This window comes from Narcine bancroftii, unplaced genomic scaffold (genome assembly GCF_036971445.1).
Source record: "Narcine bancroftii isolate sNarBan1 unplaced genomic scaffold, sNarBan1.hap1 Scaffold_151, whole genome shotgun sequence".
In the NCBI taxonomy this organism is placed as follows: Eukaryota; Metazoa; Chordata; class Chondrichthyes; order Torpediniformes; family Narcinidae; genus Narcine; species Narcine bancroftii.
Window position 1 is genome coordinate 3367871 of NW_027211886.1, and position 19812 is coordinate 3387682.

The window sequence follows — 19812 nt, forward strand, 5'->3', positions numbered from 1 at the left end:
CAATCTCTGATTCAGCACATCTGAATCCCTGCCTCTGATTCCCCACCTCTGATTCCTCATATCTGATTCCCCGCCTCTGTTTCCCCGCCTCTGATTCCCCGCCTCTGTTTCCCTATATCTAATTCCCCACCTCTGATGCCCCAACTCTGATTCCCCGCCTCTGATTCCCCAGCTCTGATTCCCCGCCTCTGATTCCCCAGCTCTGATTCCCCGCCTCTGATTCCCCGCATCCGATTCCCCATATCTGATTCCCCGCCTCTGTTTCCCCGCCTCTGATTCCCCGCCTCTGTTTCCCCATATCTGATTCCCCGCCTCTGATTCCCAACTATGATTCCCCGCCTCTGATTCCCCAGCTCTGATTCCCTGCGTCTGATTCCCTGCGTTCTATTCCCTGCCTCTGATTCCCCGCCTGTGATTCCCCATCACTGATTCACCACCTCTGATACCCCACCTCTGATTCCCCATATCTAATTCCCCGCCTCTGTTTGCCCGCCTCTGATTCCCCGCCTCTGTTTCCCCATATCTGATTCCCCGTCTCTGAATCCCCAACTCTGATTCCCTGCCTCTGATTCCCCAGCTCTGATTCCCCGCCTTTGATTCCCCCCGTCTGATTCCCAGCCTCTGAATCCCCGTGTCTGATTCCCTGCCTCTGATTCCCCGCCTCTGATTCCCCATCTCTGATTCACCGCCTTTAATTCGCCACCTCTGATTCCCCATATCTGATTCCCCACCTCTGTTTCCCCGCCTCTGATTCCCCGCCTCTGATTCTCCATATCTCATTCCCCGCCTCTGAATCCCCATCTCTGATTCCCCACCTCTGATTCCCCGTGTCAGATTCCCTGCCTCTGATTCCCCGCCTCTGAATCCCAGCCTCTGATTCCCCATATCTGATTCCCCGCCTCTGATTCCCTGCCTCTGATTCCCCAGCTCTGATTCCCCGCCTTTGATTCCCCCCGTCTGATTCCCAGCCTCTGAATCCCCGTGTCTGATTTCCTGCCTCTGATTCCCCGCCTCTGATTCCCCATCTCTGATTCACCGCCTCTGATTCCCCATCTCTGATTCCCCACCTCTGATTCCCCATATCTGATTCCCTGCCTCTGTTTCCCCGCCTCTGATTCCCCACCTCTGTTTCCCCATATCTGATTCCCCGCCTCTGATTCCCCAACTCTAATACCCCACCTCTGATTCCCCAGCTCTGATTCCCCGCCTCTGATTCCCCGCATCTGATTCCCTGCCTCTGATTCCCCGCCTCTGATTCCAGGCCTCTGATTCCCAGCATCTGATTCCGGCCTCTGATTCCCGGCCTCTGATTCCCTGCTTCTGATTCTGATTCCCTGCCTCTGATTCCCCATCTCTGATTCCGCACATCTGATTCCTTGCCTCTGATTCCCCACCTCTGATTCCCCATATCTGATTCCCCGCCTGGGTTTCCCCGCCTCTGATTCCCCGCCTCTGTTTCCCAATATCTAAGTCCCCGCCTCTGATTCCCCAAATCTGATTCCCCACCTCTGATTCCCCAGCTCTGATTCCCCGCCTCTGATTCCCCGCATCTGATTCCCTGCATCTGATTCCAAGCCTCTGATTCCCCACCTCTGATTCCCCATATCTGATTCCCCGCCTCTGTTTCCCCGCCTCGGATTCCCCGCCTCTGTTTCCCCAACTCTGATTCCCGGCCTCTGATTCCCCGCCTCTGATTCCCCATATCAGATTCCCTGCCTCTGATTCCCCAACTCTGATTCCCCGCCTCTGATTCCCCAGCTCTGAATCCCCGCCTCTGATTCCACGCGTCTGATTCCCTGCCTCTGATTCCCCGCCTTGATTCCCCATCTCTGATTCACAACCTCTGATTCCCCACCTCTGATTCCCTATATTTGATTCCCCGCCTCTGTTTCCCCGCCTCTGATTCCCCATATCTGATTCCCCGCCTCTGATTGCCCACCTCTGATTCCCAGCCTCTGATTCGCCAGCTCTGATTCCCCGCCTCTGATTCCCCGCATCTGATTCCCTGCCTCTGATTCCCCGCCTCTGATTCCCCATCTCTGATTCACCGCCTTTAATTCGCCACCTCTGATTCCCCATATCTGATTCCCCACCTCTGTTTCCCCGCCTCTGATTCCCCGCCTCTGATTCTCCATATCTCATTCCCCGCCTCTGAATCCCCATCTCTGATTCCCGGACTCTGATTCCCCTCCTCTGATTCCCGGCCTCTTATTCCCAGCATCTGATTCCCGGCCTCTGATTCCCGGCCTCTGATTCCCCGCTTCTGATTCCCTGCCTCTGATTCCCCATCTCTGATTCCGCACATCTGATTCCCTGCCTCTGATTCCCCTCCTCTGATTCCCCATATCTGATTCCCCGCCTCTGTTTCCCCGCCTCTGATTCCCCGCCTCTGTTTCCCTATATCTAATTCCCCACCTCTGATGCCCCAACTCTGATTCCCCGCCTCTGATTCCCCAGCTGTTTCCCCGACTCTGATTCCCTGCATCCGATTCCCCATATCAGATTCCCCGCCTCTGTTTCCCCGCCTCTGATTCCCCGCCTCTGTTTCCCCATATCTGATTCCCGCCTCTGATTCCCAACTATGATTCCCCGCCTCTGATTCCCCAGCTCTGATTCCCTGCCTCTGATTCCCCGCGTTCTATTCCCTGCCTCTGATTCCCCGCCTGTGATTCCCCATCACTGATTCACCACCTCTGATTCCCTACCTCTGATTCCCCATATCTAATTCCCCGCCTCTGTTTGCCCGCCTCTGATTCCCCGCCTCTGTTTCCCCATATCTGATTCCCCGCCTCTGAATCCCCAACTCTGATTCCCTGCCTCAGATTCCCCAGCTCTGATTCCCCGCCTTTGATTCCCCCCGTCTGATTCCCAGCCTCTAAATCCCCGTGTCTGATTTCCTGCCTCTGATTCCCCGCCTCTGATTCCCCATCTCTGATTCACCGCCTCTGATTCCCCACCTCTGATTCCCCATCTCTGATTCCGCACATCCAATTCCCTGCCTCTGATTCCCCAACTCTGATTCCCCACCTCTGATTCCCCAGCTCTGATTCCCCGCCTCAGATTCCCCGCGTTTGATTCCCTGCCTCTGATTCCCCGCCTCTGATTCCCTGCCTCTGATTCCCCATATCTGATTCCCGGCCTCTGATTCCCCGCCTCTAATTCTACATATCTCATTCCCCGCCTCTGAATCCCCATCTCTGATTCACGGACTCTGATTCCCCACCTCTGATTCCCGGCATCTTATTCCCAGCATCTGATTCCCGGCCTCTGATTCCCGGCTTCTGATTCTGATTCCCTGCCTCTGATTCCCAATCTCTGATTCAGCACATCTGAATCCCTGCCTCTGATTCCCCACCTCTGATTCCTCATATCTGATTCCCCGCCTCTGTTTCCCCGCCTCTGATTCCCCGCCTCTGTTTCCCTATATCTAATTCCCCACCTCTGATGCCCCAACTCTGATTCCCCGCCTCTGATTCCCCAGCTCTGATTCCCCGCCTCTGATTCCCCAGCTCTGATTCCCCGCCTCTGATTCCCCGCATCCGATTCCCCATATCTGATTCCCCGCCTCTGTTTCCCCGCCTCTGATTCCCCGCCTGTTTCCCCATATCTGATTCCCCGCCTCTGATTCCCAACTATGATTCCCCGCCCCTGATTCCCCAGCTCTGATTCCCTGCGTCTGATTCCCTGCGTTCTATTCCCTGCCTCTGATTCCCCGCCTGTGATTCCCCATCACTGATTCACCACCTCTGATTCCCCACCTCTGATTCCCCATATCTAATTCCCCGCCTCTGTATGCCCACCTCTGATTCCCCGCCTCTGTTTCCCCATATCTGATTCCCCGTCTCTGAATCCCCAACTCTGATTCCCTGCCTCTGATTCCCCAGCTCTGATTCCCCGCCTTTGATTCCCCCCGTCTGATTCCCAGCCTCTGAATCCCCGTGTCTGATTTCCTGCCTCTGATTCCCCGCCTCTGATTCCCCATCTCTGATTCCTCTGATTCCCCACATCTGATTCCCCATCTCTGATTCCGCACATCCGATTCCCTGCCTCTGATTCCCCAACTCTGATTCCCCACCACTGATTCCCCAGCTCTGATTCCCCGCCTCAGATTCCCCGCGTCTGATTCCCTGCCTCTGATTCCCCGCCTCTGATTCCCCATCTCTGATTCCCCACCTCTGATTCCCCGTGTCTGATTCCCTGCCTCTGATTCCCCGCCTCTGAATCCCAGCCTCTGATTCCCCATATCTGATTCCCCGCCTCTGATTCCCTGCCTCTGATTCCCCAGCTCTGATTCCCCGCCTTTGATTCCCCCCGTCTGATTCCCAGCCTCTGAATCCCCGTGTCTGATTTCCTGCCTCTGATTCCCCGCCTCTGATTCCCCATCTCTGATTCACCGCCTCTGATTCCCCATCTCTGATTCCCCACCTCTGATTCCCCATATCTGATTCCCTGCCTCTGTTTCCCCGCCTCTGATTCCCCTCCTCTGTTTCCCCATATCTGATTCCCCGCCTCTGATTCCCCAACTCTAATACCCCGCCTCTGATTCCCCGCATCTGATTCCCTGCCTCTGATTCCCCGCCTCTGATTCCAGGCCTCTAATTCCCAGCATCTGATTCCGGCCTCTGATTCCCGGCCTCTGATTCCCTGCTTCTGATTCTGATTCCCTGCCTCTGATTCCCCATCTCTGATTCCGCACATCTGATTCCTTGCCTCTGATTCCCCACCTCTGATTCCCCATATCTGATTCCCCGCCTGGGTTTCCCCGCCTCTGATTCCCCGCCTCTGTTTCCCAATATCTAAGTCCCCGCCTCTGATTCCCCAAATCTGATTCCCCACCTCTGATTCCCCAGCTCTGATTCCCCGCCTCTGATTCCCCGCATCTGATTCCCTGCATCTGATTCCAAGCCTCTGATTCCCTGCCTCTGATTCCCAACCTCTGATTCCCCACCTCTGATTCCCCATATCTGATTCCCCGCCTCTGTTTCCCCGCCTCGGATTCCCCGCCTCTGTTTCCCCAACTCTGATTCCCGGCCTCTGATTCCCCGCCTCTGATTCCCCATATCTGATTCCCTGCCTCTGATTCCCCAACTCTGATTCCCCGCCTCTGATTCCCCAGCTCTGAATCCCCGCCTCTGATTCCACGCATCTGATTCCCTGCCTCTAATTCCCAACCTCTGATTCCCCGCCTCTGAATCCCCATCTCTGATTCCCGGACTCTGATTCCCCACCTCTGATTCCCGGCCTCTTATTCCCAGCATCTGATTACCGGCCTCTGATTCCCGGCCTCTGATTCCCGGCTTCTGATTCTGATTCCCTGCCTCTGATTCCCAATCTCTGATTCAGCACATCTGAATCCCTGCCTCTGATTCCCCACCTCTGATTCCTCATATCTGATTCCCCGCCTCTGATTCCCCGCCTCTGATTCCCCGCCTCTGTTTCCCTATATCTAATTCCCCACCTCTGATGCCCCAACTCTGATTCCTCGCCTCTGATTCCCCAGCTCTGATTCCCCGCCTCTGATTCCCCAGCTCTGATTCCCCGCCTCTGATTCCCCGCATCCGATTCCCCATATCTGATTCCCCGCCTCTGTTTCCCCGCCTCTGATTCCCCGCCTCTGTTTCCCCATATCTGATTCCCCGCCTCTGATTCCCAACTATGATTCCCCGCCTCTGATTCCCCAGCTCTGATTCCCTGCGTCTGATTCCCTGCGTTCTATTCCCTGCCTCTGATTCCCCGCCTGTGATTCCCCATCACTGATTCACCACCTCTGATACCCCACCTCTGATTCCCCATATCTAATTCCCCGCCTCTGTTTGCCCGCCTCTGATTCCCCGCCTCTGTTTCCCCATATCTGATTCCCCGTCTCTGAATCCCCAACTCTGATTCCCTGCCTCTGATTCCCCAGCTCTGATTCCCCGCCTTTGATTCCCCCCGTCTGATTCCCAGCCTCTGAATCCCCGTGTCTGATTCCCTGCCTCTGATTCCCCGCCTCTGATTCCCCATCTCTGATTCACCGCCTTTAATTCGCCACCTCTGATTCCCCATATCTGATTCCCCACCTCTGTTTCCCCGCCTCTGATTCCCCGCCTCTGATTCTCCATATCTCATTCCCCGCCTCTGAATCCCCATCTCTGATTCCCCACCTCTGATTCCCCGTGTCAGATTCCCTGCCTCTGATTCCCCGCCTCTGAATCCCAGCCTCTGATTCCCCATATCTGATTCCCCGCCTCTGATTCCCTGCCTCTGATTCCCCAGCTCTGATTCCCCGCCTTTGATTCCCCCCGTCTGATTCCCAGCCTCTGAATCCCCGTGTCTGATTTCCTGCCTCTGATTCCCCGCCTCTGATTCCCCATCTCTGATTCACCGCCTCTGATTCCCCATCTCTGATTCCCCACCTCTGATTCCCCATATCTGATTCCCTGCCTCTGTTTCCCCGCCTCTGATTCCCCACCTCTGTTTCCCCATATCTGATTCCCCGCCTCTGATTCCCCAACTCTAATACCCCGCCTCTGATTCCCCAGCTCTGATTCCCCGCCTCTGATTCCCCGCATCTGATTCCCTGCCTCTGATTCCCCGCCTCTGATTCCAGGCCTCTGATTCCCAGCATCTGATTCCGGCCTCTGATTCCCGGCCTCTGATTCCCTGCTTCTGATTCTGATTCCCTGCCTCTGATTCCCCATCTCTGATTCCGCACATCTGATTCCTTGCCTCTGATTCCCCACCTCTGATTCCCCATATCTGATTCCCCGCCTGGGTTTCCCCGCCTCTGATTCCCCGCCTCTGTTTCCCAATATCTAAGTCCCCGCCTCTAATTCCCCAAATCTGATTCCCCACCTCTGATTCCCCAGCTCTGATTCCCCGCCTCTGATTCCCCGCATCTGATTCCCTGCATCTGATTCCAAGCCTCTGATTCCCTGCCTCTGATTCCCAACCTCTGATTCCCCACCTCTGATTCCCCATATCTGATTCCCCGCCTCTGTTTCCCCGCCTCGGATTCCCCGCCTCTGTTTCCCCAACTCTGATTCCCGGCCTCTGATTCCCCGCCTCTGATTCCCCATATCAGATTCCCTGCCTCTGATTCCCCAACTCTGATTCCCCGCCTCTGATTCCCCAGCTCTGAATCCCCGCCTCTGATTCCACGCGTCTGATTCCCTGCCTCTGATTCCCCGCCTTGATTCCCCATCTCTGATTCACAACCTCTGATTCCCCACCTCTGATTCCCTATATTTGATTCCCCGCCTCTGTTTCCCCGTCTCTGATTCCCCATATCTGATTCCCCGCCTCTGATTGCCCACCTCTGATTCCCAGCCTCTGATTCGCCAGCTCTGATTCCCCGCCTCTGATTCCCCGCATCTGATTCCCTGCCTCTGATTCCCCGCCTCTGATTCCCCATCTCTGATTCACCGCCTTTAATTCGCCACCTCTGATTCCCCATATCTGATTCCCCACCTCTGTTTCCCCGCCTCTGATTCCCCGCCTCTGATTCTCCATATCTCATTCCCCGCCTCTGAATCCCCATCTCTGATTCCCGGACTCTGATTCCCCTCCTCTGATTCCCGGCCTCTTATTCCCAGCATCTGATTCCCGGCCTCTGATTCCCGGCCTCTGATTCCCCGCTTCTGATTCCCTGCCTCTGATTCCCCATCTCTGATTCCGCACATCTGATTCCCTGCCTCTGATTCCCCTCCTCTGATTCCCCATATCTGATTCCCCGCCTCTGTTTCCCCGCCTCTGATTCCCCGCCTCTGTTTCCCTATATCTAATTCCCCACCTCTGATGCCCCAACTCTGATTCCCCGCCTCTGATTCCCCAGCTCTGATTCCCCGACTCTGATTCCCTGCATCCGATTCCCCATATCAGATTCCCCGCCTCTGTTTCCCCGCCTCTGATTCCCCGCCTCTGTTTCCCCATATCTGATTCCCGCCTCTGATTCCCAACTATGATTCCCCGCCTCTGATTCCCCAGCTCTGATTCCCTGCCTCTGATTCCCCGCGTTCTATTCCCTGCCTCTGATTCCCCGCCTGTGATTCCCCATCACTGATTCACCACCTCTGATTCCCTACCTCTGATTCCCCATATCTAATTCCCCGCCTCTGTTTGCCCGCCTCTGATTCCCCGCCTCTGTTTCCCCATATCTGATTCCCCGCCTCTGAATCCCCAACTCTGATTCCCTGCCTCAGATTCCCCAGCTCTGATTCCCCGCCTTTGATTCCCCCCGTCTGATTCCCAGCCTCTAAATCCCCGTGTCTGATTTCCTGCCTCTGATTCCCCGCCTCTGATTCCCCATCTCTGACTCACCGCCTCTGATTCCCCACCTCTGATTCCCCATCTCTGATTCCGCACATCCAATTCCCTGCCTCTGATTCCCCAACTCTGATTCCCCACCTCTGATTCCCCAGCTCTGATTCCCCGCCTCAGATTCCCCGCGTTTGATTCCCTGCCTCTGATTCCCCGCCTCTGATTCCCTGCCTCTGATTCCCCATATCTGATTCCCCACCTCTGATTCCCCAACTCTGATTCCCCGCTTCTGATTCCCCAGCTCTGAATCCCCGCCTCTGATTCCCCGCGTCTGATTCCCTGCCTCTGATTCCCCTCCTCTGATTCCCCATCTGTGATTCACAACCTCTGATGCCCCACCTCTGATTCCCCATATCTGATTCCCCACCTCTGTTTCCCCGCCTCTGATTCCCCGCCTCTGATTCCCCATATCTGATTCCCCGCCTCTGATTGCCCACCTCTGATTCCCCGCGTCTGATACCCTGCCTCTGATTCCCCGCCTCTGATTCCCCATCTCTGATTCACCACCTCTGATTCCCGGCCTCTGATTCCCCATCTCTGATTCCGCACATCCGATTCCCTGCCTATGATTCCCCACCTCTGATTCCCCACCTCTGATTCCCCATATCTGATTCCCTGCCTCTGTTTCCCCGCCTCTGATTCCCTACCTCTGTTTCCCCATATCTGATTCCCCGCCTCTGATTCCCCAACTCTAATACCCCGCCTCTGATTCCCCAGCTCTGATTCCCCGCCTCTGATTCCCCGCATCTGATTCCCTGCCTCTGATTCCCCGCCTCTGATTCCAGGCCTCTGATTCCCATCATCTGATTCCGGCCTCTGATTCCCGGCCTCTGATTCCCTGCTTCTGATTCTGATTCCCTGCCTCTGATTCCCCATCTCTGATTCCGCACATCTGATTCCCTGCCTCTGATTCCCCACCTCTGATTCCCCATATCTGATTCCCCGCCTCTGTTTCCCCGCCTCTGATTCCCCGCCTCTGTTTCCCAATATCTGTCCCCACCTCTGATTCCCCAAATCTGATTCCCCACCTCTGATTCCCCAGCTCTGATTCCCCGCCTCTGATTCCCCGCATCTGATTCCCTGCATCTGATTCCAAGCCTCTGATTCCCTGCCTCTGATTCCCAACCTCTGATTCCCCACCTCTGATTCCCCATATCTTATTCCCCGCCTCTGTTTCCCCGCCTCGGATTCCCCGCCTCAGTTTCCCCATATCTGATTCCCGGCCTCTGATTCCCCGCCTCTGATTCCCCGCCTCTGATTCCCTGCCTCTGATTCCCCATCTCCGATTCCCTGCCTCTGATTCCCAACCTCTGATTCCCCACCTCTGATTCCCCATATCTGATTCCCCGCATCTGATTCCCCGCCTCTGATTCCCCGCCTCTGATTCCCAACTCTGATTCCCCGCCTCTGATTCCCCAGATCTGATTCCCCGTGTTTGATTCCCTGCCTCTGATTCCCTGCCCTGATTCCCCATCTCTGTTTCACCGCCTTTGATTCGCCACCACTGATTCCACATATCTGATTCCCCGCCTCCGTTTCCCCGACTCTGATTCCCTTCCTCTGATTCCCAACCTCTGATTCCACACCTCTGATTCCCCATATCTGATTCCCCGCCTCTATTTCCCCATATCTGAATCCCCGCCTCTGATTCCCCAACTCTGATTCCCCGCCTCTGATTCCCCAGCTCTGATTCCCCGACTCAGATTCCCAGCGTCCGATTCCCTGCCTCTGATTCCCCGCCTCTGATTCCCCATCTCTGATTCCCCGCCTCTGATTCCCCGTGTCTGATTCCCTGCCTCTGATTCCCCGCCTCTGATTCCCCGCCTCTGATTCCCTGACACTGAATCCCTGCCCCTGATTCCCCACCTCTGATTCCCCATATCTGATTCCCCGCCTCTGTTTCCCCGCCTCTGATTCCCCGCCTCTGATTCCCCATATCTGATTCCCTGCCTCTGATTCCCCAACTCTGATTCCCCGCCTCTGATTCCCCAGCTCTGAATCCCCGCCTCTGATTCCCCGTGTCTGATTCCCTGCCTCTGATTCCCCGCCTTGATTCCCCATCTCTGATTCACAACCTCTGATTCCCCACCTCTGATTCCCTATATTTGATTCCCCGCCTCTGTTTCCCCGCCTCTGATTCCCCGCCTCTGATTCCCCATATCAGATTCCCCGCCTCTGATTGCCCATCTCTGATTCACCGCCTTTGATTCGCCACCTCTGATTCCCCATATCTGATTCCCCACCTCTGTTTCCCGGCCTCTGATTCCCCGCCTCTGATTCTCCATATCTCATTCCCCGCCTCTGAATCCCCATCTCTGATTCCCGGACTCTGATTCCCCACCTCTGATTCCCGGCCTCTTATTCCCAGCATCTGATTCCCGGCCTCTGATTCCCGGCCTCTGATTCCCGGCTTCTGATTCTGATTCCCTGCCTCTGATTCCCAATCTCTGATTCAGCACATCTGAATCCCTGCCTCTGATTCCCCACCTCTGATTCCTCATATCTGATTCCCCGCCTCTGTTTCCCCGCCTCTGATTCCCCGCCTCTGTTTCCCTATATCTAATTCCCCACCTCCGATGCCCCAACTCTGATTCCCCGCCTCTGATTCCCCAGCTCTGATTCCCCGCCTCTGATTCCCCAGCTCTGATTCCCCGCCTCTGATTCCCCGCATCCGATTCCCCATATCTGATTCCCCGCCTCTGTTTCCCCGCCTCTGATTCCCCGCCTCTGTTTCCCCATATCTGATTCCCCGCCTCTGATTCCCAACTATGATTCCCCGCCTCTGATTCCCCAGCTCTGATTCCCTGCGTCTGATTCCCTGCGTTCTATTCCCTGCCTCTGATTCCCCGCCTGTGATTCCCCATCACTGATTCACCACCTCTGATACCCCACCTCTGATTCCCCATATCTAATTCCCCGCCTCTGTTTGCCCGCCTCTGATTCCCCGCCTCTGTTTCCCCATATCTGATTCCCCGTCTCTGAATCCCCAACTCTGATTCCCTGCCTCTGATTCCCCAGCTCTGATTCCCCGCCTTTGATTCCCCCCGTCTGATTCCCAGCCTCTGAATCCCCGTGTCTGATTTCCTGCCTCTGATTCCCCGCCTCTGATTCCCCATCTCTGATTCCTCTGATTCCCCACATCTGATTCCCCATCTCTGATTCCTCACATCCGATTCCCTGCCTCTGATTCCCCAACTCTGATTCCCCACCACTGATTCCCCAGCTCTGATTCCCCGCCTCAGATTCCCCGCGTCTGATTCCCAGCCTCTGATTCCCCGCCTCTGATTCCCCATCTCTGATTCCCCACCTCTGATTCCCCGTGTCTGATTCCCTGCCTCTGATTCCCCGCCTCTGAATCCCAGCCTCTGATTCCCCATATCTGATTCCCCGCCTCTGATTCCCTGCCTCTGATTCCCCAGCTCTGATTCCCCGCCTTTGATTCCCCCCGTCTGATTCCCAGCCTCTGAATCCCCGTGTCTGATTTCCTGCCTCTGATTCCCCGCCTCTGATTCCCCATCTCTGATTCACCGCCTCTGATTCCCCATCTCTGATTCCCCACCTCTGATTCCCCATATCTGATTCCCTGCCTCTGTTTCCCCGCCTCTGATTCCCCACCTCTGTTTCCCCATATCTGATTCCCCGCCTCTGATTCCCCAACTCTAATACCCCGCCTCTGATTCCCCAGCTCTGATTCCCCGCCTCTGATTCCCCGCATCTGATTCCCTGCCTCTGATTCCCCGCCTCTGATTCCAGGCCTCTGATTCCCAGCATCTGATTCCGGCCTCTGATTCCCGGCCTCTGATTCCCTGCTTCTGATTCTGATTCCCTGCCTCTGATTCCCCATCTCTGATTCCGCACATCTGATTCCTTGCCTCTGATTCCCCACCTCTGATTCCCCATATCTGATTCCCCGCCTGGGTTTCCCCGCCTCTGATTCCCCGCCTCTGTTTCCCAATATCTAAGTCCCCGCCTCTGATTCCCCAAATCTGATTCCCCACCTCTGATTCCCCAGCTCTGATTCCCCGCCTCTGATTCCCCGCATCTGATTCCCTGCATCTGATTCCAAGCCTCTGATTCCCTGCCTCTGATTCCCAACCTCTGATTCCCCACCTCTGATTCCCCATATCTGATTCCCCGCCTCTGTTTCCCGGCCTCGGATTCCCCGCCTCTGTTTCCCCATATCTGATTCCCGGCCTCTGATTCCCCGCATCTGATTCCGCGCCTCAGATTCCCTGCCTCTGATTCCCCATCTCCGATTCCGCACATCTGATTCCCTTCCTCTGATTCCCCGCCTCTGATTCCCCGCCTCTGATTCCCTGCCTCTGATTCCCAACCTCGGATTCCCCACCTCTGATTCCCCATATCTAATTCCCCGCCTCTGTTTCCCCGCCTCTGATTCCCCGCCTCTGATTCCCAACTCTGATTCCCCGCCTCTGATTCCCCAGCTCTGATTCCCCGTGTTTGATTCCCTGCCTCTGATTCCCTGCCCTGATTCCCCATCTCTGTTTCACCGCCTTTGATTCGCCACCTCTGATTCCCCATATCTGATTCCCCGACTTTGATTCCCTGCCTCTGATTCCCAACCTCTGATTCCACACCTCTGATTCCCCATATCTGATTCCCCGCCTCTATTTCCCCATATCTGATTCCCCGCCTCTGATTCCCCAACTCTGATTCCCCGCCTCTGATTCCCCAGCTCTGATTCCCTGACTCTGATTCCCGGAGTCCGATTCCCTGCCTCTGATTCCCCGCCTCTGATTCCCCATCTCTGATTCCCCGCCTCCGATTCCCCGTGTCTGATTCCCTGCCTCTGATTCCCCGCCTCTGATTCCCCGCCTCTGATTCCCTGCCACTGATTCCCTGCCACTGATTCCCCAATTCTGATTCCCCATATCTGATTCCCCGCCTCTGTTTCCCCGCCTGTGATTCCCCGCCTCTGATTCCCCATATCTGATTCCCTGCCTCTGATTCCCCAACTCTGATTCACCGCCTCTGATTCCCCAGCTCTGAATCCCCGCCTCTGATTCCCCGCGTCTGATTCCCTGCCTCTGATTCCCCGCCTTGATTCCCCATCTCTGATTCACCGCCTTTGATTCGACAACTCTGATTCCCCATATCTGATTCCCCACCTCTGTTTCCCGGCCTCTGATTCCCCGCCTCTGATTCTCCATATCTCATTCCCTGCCTCTGAATCCCCATCTCTGATTCCCGGACTCTGATTCCCCACCTCTGATTCCCGGCCTCTTATTCCCAGCATCTGATTCCCGGCCTCTGATTCCCGGCCTCTGATTCCCGGCTTCTGATTCTGATTCCCTGCCTCTGATTCCCAATCTCTGATTCAGCACATCTGAATCCCTGCCTCTGATTCCCCACCTCTGATTCCTCATATCTGATTCCCCGCCTCTGATTCCCCAGCTCTGATTCCCCGCCTCTGATTCCCCAGCTCTGATTCCCCGCCTCTGATTCCCCGCATCCGATTCCCCATATCTGATTCCCCGCCTCTGTTTCCCCGCCTCAGATTCCCCGCCTCTGTTTCCCCATATCTGATTCCCCGCCTCTGATTCCCAACTATGATTCCCCGCCTCTGATTCCCCAGCTCTGATTCCCTGCGTCTGATTCCCTGCGTTCTATTCCCTGCCTCTGATTCCCCGCCTGTGATTCCCCATCACAGATTCACCACCTCTGATTTCCCACCTCTGATTCCCCATATCTAATTCCCCGCCTCTGTTTGCCCGCCTCTGATTCCCCCCCTCTGTTTCCCCATATCTGATTCCCCGTCTCTGAATCCCCAACTCTGATTCCCTGCCTCTGATTCCCCAGCTCTGATTCCCCGCCTTTGATTCCCCCCGTCTGATTCCCAGCCTCTGAATCCCCGTGTCTGATTTCCTGCCTCTGATTCCCCGCCTCTGATTCCCCATCTCTGATTCCTCTGATTCCCCACATCTGATTCCCCATCTCTGATTCCGCACATCCGATTCCCTGCCTCTGATTCCCCAACTCTGATTCCCCACCACTGATTCCCCAGCTCTGATTCCCCGCCTCAGATTCCCTGCGTCTGATTCCCTGCCTCTGATTCACCGCCTCTGATTCCCCATCTCTGATTCCCCACCTCTGATTCCCCGTGTCTGATTCCCTGCCTCTGATTCCCCGCCTCTGAATCCCAGCCTCTGATTCCCCATATCTGATTCCCCGCCTCTGATTCCCTGCCTCTGATTCCCCAGCTCTGATTCCCCGCCTTTGATTCCCCCCGTCTGATTCCCAGCCTCTGAATCCCCGTGTCTGATTTCCTGCCTCTGATTCCCCGCCTCTGATTCCCCATCTCTGATTCACCGCCTCTGATTCCCCATCTCTGATTCCCCACCTCTGATTCCCCATATCTGATTCCCTGCCTCTGTTTCCCCGCCTCTGATTCCCCACCTCTGTTTCCCCATATCTGATTCCCCGCCTCTGATTCCCCAACTCTAATACCCCGCCTCTGATTCCCCAGCTCTGATTCCCCGCCTCTGATTCCCCGCATCTGATTCCCTGCCTCTGATTCCCCGCCTCTGATTCCAGGCCTCTGATTCCCAGCATCTGATTCCGGCCTCTGATTCCCGGCCTCTGATTCCCTGCTTCTGATTCTGATTCCCTGCCTCTGATTCCCCATCTCTGATTCCGCACATCTGATTCCTTGCCTCTGATTCCCCACCTCTGATTCCCCATATCTGATTCCCCGCCTGGGTTTCCCCGCCTCTGATTCCCCGCCTCTGTTTCCCAATATCTAAGTCCCCGCCTCTGATTCCCCAAATCTGATTCCCTGCATCTGATTCCAAGCCTCTGATTCCCTGCCTCTGATTCCCAACCTCTGATTCCCCACCTCTGATTCCCCATATCTGATTCCCCGCCTCTGTTTCCCCGCCTCGGATTCCCCGCCTCTGTTTCCCCATATCTGATTCCCGGCCTCTGATTCCCCGCATCTGATTCCGCGCCTCAGATTCCCTGCCTCTGATTCCCCATCTCCGATTCCGCACATCTGATTCCCTTCCTCTGATTCCCCGCCTCTGATTCCCCGCCTCTGATTCCCTGCCTCTGATTCCCAACCTCGGATTCCCCACCTCTGATTCCCCATATCTGATTCCCCGCCTCTGTTTCCCCGCCTCTGATTCCCCGCCTCTGATTCCCAACTCTGATTCCCCGCCTCTGATTCCCCAGCTCTGATTCCCCGTGTTTGATTCCCTGCCTCTGATTCCCTGCCCTGATTCCCCATCTCTGTTTCACCGCCTTTGATTCGCCACCTCTGATTCCCCATATCTGATTCCCCGACTTTGATTCCCTGCCTCTGATTCCCAACCTCTGATTCCACACCTCTGATTCCCCATATCTGATTCCCCGCCTCTATTTCCCCATATCTGATTCCCCGCCTCTGATTCCCCAACTCTGATTCCCCGCCTCTGATTCCCCATCTCTGATTCCCCGACTCTGATTCCCGGAGTCCGATTCCCTGCCTCTGATTCCCCGCCTCTGATTCCCCATCTCTGATTCCCCGCCTCCGATTCCCCGTGTCTGATTCCCTGCCTCTGATTCCCCGCCTCTGATTCCCCGCCTCTGATTCCATGCCACTGATTCCCTGCCCCTGATTCCCCAATTCTGATTCCACATATCTGATTCCCCGCCTCTGTTTCCCCGCCTCTGATTCCCCGCATCTGATTCCCCATATCTGATTCCCTGCCTCTGATTCCCCAACTCTGATTCACCGCCTCTGATTCCCCAGCTCTGAATCCCCGCCTCTGATTCCCCGCGTCTGATTCCCTGCCTCTGATTCCCCGCCTTGATTCCCCATCTCTGATTCACAACCTCTGATTCCCCACCTCTGATTCCCTATATTTGATTCCCCGCCTCTGTTTCCCCGCCTCTGATTCGCAACCTCTAATTCCCCACCTCTGATTCCCCATATCTGATTCCCCGCCTCTGTTACCCTGCCTCTGATTCCCGGCCTCTGTTTCCCCATATCTGATTCCCCTCCTCTGATTCCCCAACTCTGATTCCCCGCCTCTGATTCCCCAGCTCTGATTCCCCGCCTTTTATTCCCGGCCTCTTATTCCCTGCCACTGATTCCCCGCCCCTGATTCCCCACCTCTGATTCCCCATATCTGATTCCCCGCCTCTGTTTCCCCAGCTCTGATTCCCCACCTCTGATTCCCCAGCTCTGATTCCCTGCCACTGATTCCCCGCCCCTGATTCCCCACCTCTGATTTCCCATATCTGATTCCCCGCCTCTGCTTCCCCAGCTCTGATTCCCTGCCTCTGATTCCCTGCCCTGATTCCCCATATCTAATTCCCCGCCTCTGTTTGCCCGCCTCTGATTCCCCGCCTCTGTTTCCCCATATCTGATTCCCCGTCTCTGAATCCCCAACTCTGATTCCCTGCCTCTGATTCCCCAGCTCTGATTCCCCGCCTTTGATTCCCCCCGTCTGATTCCCAGCCTCTGAATCCCCGTGTCTGATTTCCTGCCTCTGATTCCCCGCCTCTGATTCCCCATCTCTGATTCCTCTGATTCCCCACATCTGATTCCCCATCTCTGATTCCTCACATCCGATTCCCTGCCTCTGATTCCCCAACTCTGATTCCCCACCACTGATTCCCCAGCTCTGATTCCCCGCCTCAGATTCCCCGCGTCTGATTCCCAGCCTCTGATTCCCCGCCTCTGATTCCCCATCTCTGATTCCCCACCTCTGATTCCCCGTGTCTGATTCCCTGCCTCTGATTCCCCGCCTCTGAATCCCAGCCTCTGATTCCCCATATCTGATTCCCCGCCTCTGATTCCCTGCCTCTGATTCCCCAGCTCTGATTCCCCGCCTTTGATTCCCCCCGTCTGATTCCCAGCCTCTGAATCCCCGTGTCTGATTTCCTGCCTCTGATTCCCCGCCTCTGATTCCCCATCTCTGATTCACCGCCTCTGATTCCCCATCTCTGATTCCCCACCTCTGATTCCCCATATCTGATTCCCTGCCTCTGTTTCCCCGCCTCTGATTCCCCACCTCTGTTTCCCCATATCTGATTCCCCGCCTCTGATTCCCCAACTCTAATACCCCGCCTCTGATTCCCCAGCTCTGATTCCCCGCCTCTGATTCCCCGCATCTGATTCCCTGCCTCTGATTCCCCGCCTCTGATTCCAGGCCTCTGATTCCCAGCATCTGATTCCGGCCTCTGATTCCCGGCCTCTGATTCCCTGCTTCTGATTCTGATTCCCTGCCTCTGATTCCCCATCTCTGATTCCGCACATCTGATTCCTTGCCTCTGATTCCCCACCTCTGATTCCCCATATCTGATTCCCCGCCTGGGTTTCCCCGCCTCTGATTCCCCGCCTCTGTTTCCCAATATCTAAGTCCCCGCCTCTGATTCCCCAAATCTGATTCCCCACCTCTGATTCCCCAGCTCTGATTCCCCGCCTCTGATTCCCCGCATCTGATTCCCTGCATCTGATTCCAAGCCTCTGATTCCCTGCCTCTGATTCCCAACCTCTGATTCCCCACCTCTGATTCCCCATATCTGATTCCCCGCCTCTGTTTCCCGGCCTCGGATTCCCCGCCTCTGTTTCCCCATATCTGATTCCCGGCCTCTGATTCCCCGCATCTGATTCCGCGCCTCAGATTCCCTGCCTCTGATTCCCCATCTCCGATTCCGCACATCTGATTCCCTTCCTCTGATTCCCCGCCTCTGATTCCCCGCCTCTGATTCCCTGCCTCTGATTCCCAACCTCGGATTCCCCACCTCTGATTCCCCATATCTAATTCCCCGCCTCTGTTTCCCCGCCTCTGATTCCCCGCCTCTGATTCCCAACTCTGATTCCCCGCCTCTGATTCCCCAGCTCTGATTCCCCGTGTTTGATTCCCTGCCTCTGATTCCCTGCCCTGATTCCCCATCTCTGTTTCACCGCCTTTGATTCGCCACCTCTGATTCCCCATATCTGATTCCCCGACTTTGATTCCCTGCCTCTGATTCCCAACCTCTGATTCCACACCTCTGATTCCCCATATCTGATTCCCCGCCTCTATTTCCCCATATCTGATTCCCCGCCTCTGATTCCCCAACTCTGATTCCCCGCCTCTGATTCCCCAGCTCTGATTCCCTGACTCTGATTCCCGGAGTCCGATTCCCTGCCTCTGATTCCCCGCCTCTGATTCCCCATCTCTGATTCCCCGCCTCCGATTCCCCGTGTCTGATTCCCTGCCTCTGATTCCCCGCCTCTGATTCCCCGCCTCTGATTCCCTGCCACTGATTCCCTGCCACTGATTCCCCAATTCTGATTCCCCATATCTGATTCCCCGCCTCTGTTTCCCCGCCTGTGATTCCCCGCCTCTGATTCCCCATATCTGATTCCCTGCCTCTGATTCCCCAACTCTGATTCACCGCCTCTGATTCCCCAGCTCTGAATCCCCGCCTCTGATTCCCCGCGTCTGATTCCCTGCCTCTGATTCCCCGCCTTGATTCCCCATCTCTGATTCACCGCCTTTGATTCGACAACTCTGATTCCCCATATCTGATTCCCCACCTCTGTTTCCCGGCCTCTGATTCCCCGCCTCTGATTCTCCATATCTCATTCCCTGCCTCTGAATCCCCATCTCTGATTCCCGGACTCTGATTCCCCACCTCTGATTCCCGGCCTCTTATTCCCAGCATCTGATTCCCGGCCTCTGATTCCCGGCCTCTGATTCCCGGCTTCTGATTCTGATTCCCTGCCTCTGATTCCCAATCTCTGATTCAGCACATCTGAATCCCTGCCTCTGATTCCCCACCTCTGATTCCTCATATCTGATTCCCCGCCTCTGATTCCCCAGCTCTGATTCCCCGCCTCTGATTCCCCAGCTCTGATTCCCCGCCTCTGATTCCCCGCATCCGATTCCCCATATCTGATTCCCCGCCTCTGTTTCCCCGCCTCAGATTCCCCGCCTCTGTTTCCCCATATCTGATTCCCCGCCTCTGATTCCCAACTATGATTCCCCGCCTCTGATTCCCCAGCTCTGATTCCCTGCGTCTGATTCCCTGCGTTCTATTCCCTGCCTCTGATTCCCCGCCTGTGATTCCCCATCACAGATTCACCACCTCTGATTTCCCACCTCTGATTCCCCATATCTAATTCCCCGCCTCTGTTTGCCCGCCTCTGATTCCCCGCCTCTGTTTCCCCATATCTGATTCCCCGTCTCTGAATCCCCAACTCTGATTCCCTGCCTCTGATTCCCCAGCTCTGATTCCCCGCCTTTGATTCCCCCCGTCTGATTCCCAGCCTCTGAATCCCCGTGTCTGATTTCCTGCCTCTGATTCCCCGCCTCTGATTCCCCATCTCTGATTCCTCTGATTCCCCACATCTGATTCCCCATCTCTGATTCCGCACATCCGATTCCCTGCCTCTGATTCCCCAACTCTGATTCCCCACCACTGATTCCCCAGCTCTGATTCCCCGCCTCAGATTCCCTGCGTCTGATTCCCTGCCTCTGATTCACCGCCTCTGATTCCCCATCTCTGATTCCCCACCTC